The sequence below is a fragment of the Pipistrellus kuhlii genome, unplaced genomic scaffold (genome assembly GCF_014108245.1).
Source record: "Pipistrellus kuhlii isolate mPipKuh1 unplaced genomic scaffold, mPipKuh1.p scaffold_m20_p_1, whole genome shotgun sequence".
Lineage (NCBI taxonomy): Eukaryota > Metazoa > Chordata > Mammalia > Chiroptera > Vespertilionidae > Pipistrellus > Pipistrellus kuhlii.
The window spans coordinates 45,739,554-45,745,553 of NW_023425404.1; the positions used below are offsets into that span (position 1 = coordinate 45,739,554).

Genomic DNA, 6,000 nt, shown 5'->3' on the forward strand with positions numbered 1-6,000 from the left:
AATACTTTAGTTTTTAGGTTGCTAGCCAACGAGTAATCTAGCAGACTACAGTTGAGAGTACTGAGGAAGGTCCAAAATGAAATTTTGGGGATTTTGCTCAGCATGGACCTAAAACATTTCTGTGTGACTGTGAACTGGATGATTTGCTTTCATGTGTGTTCTCTTCAGTGGTTGACTGGCTAGTTTGATTATATTTGTATTTCATCAATGACATAATTCTCCTCCAGTTGTTTTATTGCCAATTAAAGATAACTTATGTTCTAAACATGTTTTTAGTGCATAATTACATGAGAAACAATGCTGTTTTTCATAAACAATTTTTTCATCCATTGTCAACCTGTTTACTGTCTGTTATTCTTCTCTGATACAATTAGCAAAAGGAAGAGGCTCCTAAAAATGTCTCCTAGTCCTTATTATGTTTTATGGGTGGGGTATCATTTGGTTGCTTCTAATGTGCTTTAAGGTTCCTACCTCCTCCCCACTCCCCCCTTTCCTCAGCCTTCTCAGGTCCATTTGTATCTCCTTACAGTTAGACCAGCTTAAGCTCTCCATTGTGGGTGGGCTATTAGGTTGTTCACACCCTTTTATAATTATTACCATGGAAATATACCCACTTTTTTTCATGTATCCTAGATATACTCTATTGCACATCTCATTTCCCAACCACCTGACACTTTTTCTATTCGCTTCACCAACAAATGTTTGTCAAGATCCTATTATGTAGGTTAGGCAATGTAATAGGTTATGGAGATACAGAAGTGAATTTAGTGCACATTAAAGGATTCTGTTCACCCCTTTTGGAAAGGGGCAGAAAAAAGAATTTGGAAAGCTGTATTCTATGCTAACAGGGCTAAGAAAGGGGAAGCTGAGTAGATCTGAAGTTAAAGTGTGTAATTTGGCTTTGTCCTGCCATTTTGTTTTGACTGGGCCTAGTGTTTAGTACTTAAATCAGTGGGACTACATTCTTCAAGACAGGCTGAATTGGGGTTTGGCCTTTAAGAACCTAGGCAGAACCCCTGATCCTGTCTAGAACCACACCCGTGGTGTCAGGCCAGGAGGATGGATGAGCCTTGGGGCTTAAGAGCAGCAAGCCAACATGTTCAAGGCTGCATAAGACAACTGGAATAAGCTTTGAGGGTTGCTGTCAACCTGTTATTTTATGTAGGTTTTGCTGGTGACATCCAAGTCAAAGTTGTACAAAATTCAGGAATTAAAATTATTGGATAAGAAAAAAGGATACTGAATTCTTAGAATTTAGGAAAAGGTCTCCTCTTCCACCACATAATTGTTCAAACAACTTGGGCCAGTTGAAGTCAGTTTTAATTTACTTTTTATTATCACTGATAGACCATAATGAGAATAACCAGAATTCAGCCACTTCTCTCCATATAAAAAATGACTTTGTACAGGTTATTTAGCTTTATCCAAATCCTCCTGCCAGCAATCTCTCATCTAGCAGTCATTGTCTGGGAAGATGCCAGTGAGTGCCTGAGTGAGGGCAGCTAGGCAGCACTTGTATTATACTGGGGAAAGGGAGATGGTATTGGAAAAGCAGTCCTGAGGCCACAAGTTGCTCTTTTGTTTCAAGGTTTTGCTTGTTTTTTATTTTCTTTTTTCATGGTTTATTTTTTTTAATTTTTTTTATATTTATATATTTTTTAATTTTTTAATTACAGTTGACATTCAATATTATATTAGTTTCAGGTATACACCCCAGTGATCAGATATTATATAACTTACTAGATGCTCATCCTTGTAAATCTCATATCCATCTGACACCATGCATAGTTATTAGAATACTATTGTCTATATTTCCCAATGCTGTACTTGACATCCCCATGACTATTCTGTAATTACTAATTCATACTTCTTAATCCCTTTACCTTTTTCACCCATCCTCCAGATTCCTTTCCCATCTGGCAACCATCAAAATGTTCTTTGTATGGATGAGTCTGTTTCTGTTCTGCTTATTTATTTATTTTGTTTTTTATTAGGTTCAATTATTGATAGATACATGTATATTGCCATTTTATTTTTTATATTTCCATCCTCCTCCTCTTCCTTTTCCTCCTCCTCCTCCTCCTAAAGAATACCCTTCAATAGTTTATGTAATACTGGTTTGGTGGTGATGAACTCCTTTACATTTTTTTTTTGTCTGGGAAGCTTAAATGATAGCTTTGCTGGGTAGAGTTGGTTGAAGACCCTTGCTTTTCATCACTTTGAATATTTCTTGCCAATCTCTTCCAGCCTCAAAGTTTCTGTTGAGAAATCAGTTGACAGTTGTATGGGTACTCCCTTGTAAGAAGCTAACTGCTTTTCTCTTGCTGTTTTAAATTTTTTTCTCATTGTCTTTAAATTTTTGCATTTTAATTATGAAGTGTCTTGGTGTTGGCCTTTTGGTGTTCATCTTGTTTGTGACTCTGTTATTTATGGGCTTGCATGTCTATTTCCTTCACCAGGTTAGGGGTTTTCTGTCATTATTTCTTCAAATAGGTCTTCAATTTCTTGCTCTCTCTCTCTTCTCCTTCTGGCAACCCCATGATGTGAATATTGGTATGCTTAAAGTTGTCCAAGAGGCTCCTTACACTATTCTCATTTTTTTTTATTAATTTTTCTTTTGATTGTTCTGATGGGATGAATTTTGTTTCCTTACATTCCAAATCACTGTTTTTGATTTTTGTTTCATCTAATCTACTGTTGATCCCTCTAAATTATTCTACATTTAAGTTAGTGTATCTTTCATATATGACTATTTTTTCCTTATGGTTTCCATGTCCTTTTTTTATGCTGTTGAAATTATTTCTGAATTCATTGAGCATATTTATAACCAATGTTTTAAACTCTGAATCTAGTAGATTGCTTGTCTCCATTTTGTTTAGTTCTTTTCCTGGAGTTTTTATCTGTTCTTTCATCTGGGATATGTTTCTTTGTCTCCTAATTTTGGCAACCTTCCTACATTTGTTTCTATGCATTAGGTAAAACTATGTCTCCCAAGCTTAGTAGAGTGGCCTAATATTAGTAGGTGTCCTGTAGGATCCAGTGGTATAGCCGTTTGATTACCTAAGCTGGGCATTCCAGGTGCACTCAGAACCTCCTATTATAGTGGAGTTTTGATTACTGTTGGCACATCAATGGGAGGTATTTGCCCCTACCTCAATTGACTGAAAAGGACTGGTTGTGCCCACTAGGTAAGATCAACTATGCAGGGCTCCACATCATGAAGCAAGACTTACTTCAGTGGAGCTCTGGGGCCTACTGAGTTTTTTCTTGGCTATATAACTTGTGGAGGTGGTTGAGTTGTGCTTTGATGTGGTTTGAAGCTTTCTACCAGATACACTGGCTCTGGGGCCTTGGAGAGGTGCAGGCCAAGGTCAGTTGCCACCTATGTTCTGCCTGTGACACTCAGCATGAGCTATAGAGCAATCTGCATATGGCTGCTACTTGTGCTGCGTTTGGAGGAGCCCAGGGAAGGCCAAACTGTGAACCAAAGCTGGCTGCTGTTAGTGTCAGGCCTGGGGCCACTTAGATAGAGTTACAGGGCATGCTGAGGCCAGATGCCACTTTTAAAAGAGCTTTTTTGTAAAGTCTGAAGCATGAGCCAAGTTAGGCCATTCATATGAAAAAGCAACTGGAAACAGCTGGGGTGGGCTAGCAACTTGTGTGGGGTAGGGTCTCAGAGAATCACCAGGACAGGATGAACAGTAGTAGTCAGGTTGATGGAGACTCAGATATGGTTTCTGCCTGCAAACGCTGTGGAATAAGGTCTCAGAAAAGGAACAATGGCCTCTGCCAGCACTTCTGTTTGGGTAAAAGCTGCCCCTCCAGCTCTCATTTTGATGCCAGATGATTCAATTCCTTCTTTTATGTCCCAGTGCCTTTTGAGCTACTTTGTCAGCACTGGAACTTAGAGGGAGTGAGTCCAAGTAAGTCCTTGCTCAAGCCCTTTAAGAACTGCCTGGGACTCCAGCAGCCCTCCATCTCACTCAGCCACAATCCCCACTGGCTTTCACAGCCAGAAGTTGTGGGGCATCTCTTTCTGGCACCAGAACTCTGGGCCGGGAGGCCTGGTGCGGTGCTGGAACCCCTTGCTCCTTATGGGGACTTCCGCAGCTGAGATATCCTTTCTGCTTTTTATTGGCCATACCTGGGTGTGAGACCAGCCTGTTTCTCCTCTCCACTCCTATTAGTCTCAATGTGGCTTCTTCTTTAGATTATTTGTTGTAGGACTTCTGTTTAGCTAGATTTTAGGTGGTTATGAATGATTATTTTTTTCTGTAGTTGAGTTGTAATTTTGATGTGGTTGTGGGAGGATGGGAGTACCACATTTACCTATGCTGCCATCTTGGACAGAAGCCTATTTCTGTTTTTTCATGCAAGATCTATTAATGTTAGTAATCTGGTTGGTCAGAAGGGATCAGACCATGTGAAAACCGGCTGCTGTCCTCTAGGTCTAAGAGTTTTAAAAGGAAAAGATATCCTAGGAAGGAAAGGGAGCCTATTTAAGAATGTTCTAAGTGTAGGTGTTTAGTGAGTGGTGTAGAAGTATAACACAGAGGTTCTCTAGGCAGGGCTGGTCTCCTTTCCTTCCTTCAATCAGTGCTGAAGACATGCCTTAGTTTTTTTTAGTTTCCAAATGCCATTTATTATGTTCCAACCTACTATTTGGCTTCTGATTAAATACACGTATTTTAATTGTTTTCGAGAGAGAGAATTTTATAGGTACTAACCTGCTTACATCTACCTGTTTGGAACTATCCACAACCTCCTTTTATATTCTTTCCTTGCTCCCTCTGTCTTTCAAGTCTTTGTACTAATTACTTATCAAAACTTAAACTTCAACTGTTTGCAGTACAAACATATGTTTTTAATTAAAGTTATCGGGTTGACATTGGTTAATAAAATTATATAGGTTTTAACTGTACCATTCTAGGATATATCACTTGTATATTGCATTGTGTGCCAACAACCACCCAAAGCACAAATGTATTTTGACCTAATAGTTATATTTTGTGACAGGGTCCATAGAAGATTACTTCTGGTTTCTTTTTCCATCAGGAGAATACCCACCCTGAAAGTGTATATTCTTATTGAAATAGTGGAACAAATTGATTCATTGGTTTGGAATGGGCATGCCCTTGGTTCGGAATGGGCTTGGAATTTAAAACAAAACAAAACAAAACTAGATACATCTTCTGGCCAGGTTGAGGCAAGTTATATGGTGTCTTTGAGAGTCTGCAGAACTCTGAATCTAATCAAGATAAGCATAGAGCAGCTGAAAGGAATCACAGGTATTCTCAGGCACAGGTAGCAAATACAGCCCAGGTTTCCTGGGGGTAGAATATAGCAAAACCCTTAAAGTTCTGATTATGAGCCTAGAAAAATCTGATTAACTTTGGCTGTGAAACGGAAAGTTACCATCTAAACCTGTGGAAGAGTTTACATTGAATTAAAAGTGAAAGAATAAGAAAAACTTTTAGGACAGTCCATACTTAATCTTTTCAAAGGTCGTTGTTACAAACTAAAAGTAGAGAGAAGTGATTTTTTTTAAGTAAACAAAAAACCAAAAAAACAACCATCCATGTTTCTTTAGCTTCCTGCTTTTATTTGGGCAGCGCAGTAAGCTATGTTTAAAACATTTGATGGGCTTCTATCTTTGTACTTTCTAATTTATTTTCCCTAGCACAATCTTGTACATGTAACTATTGTATGTGTTGTTTGTTTATTTATTTTTAAATATATATTTTATTGATTTTTTACAGAGAGGAAGGAAGAGGGATAGAGAGTCAGAAACATCCATTAGGGAGAGATATCGATTAGCTGTCTCTTGCACACTCCCTACTGGGGATGTGTCTGCAACCAAGGAATATGCCCTTGACCAGAATCGAACCTGGGACCCTTCAGTCCGCAGGCCAATGCTCTATCCACTGAGCCAAACTGGTTTCGGCTAACTATGTGTTGTTTAAAAGAGAAGGTAAAGCTGGCCAACATGGCTCAGTGGTT

The 6,000-nt window shown here is 38.8% G+C and overlaps 1 protein-coding gene across 6 annotated transcripts in view; it reads left to right on the forward strand.

The window, feature by feature from the left end:
- The window catches only part of ATP8B4 (ATPase phospholipid transporting 8B4 (putative)), a 229,102-nt gene that overhangs the window by 115,069 nt on the left and 108,033 nt on the right, over positions 1-6,000 (forward strand). The window lies entirely within an intron of this gene.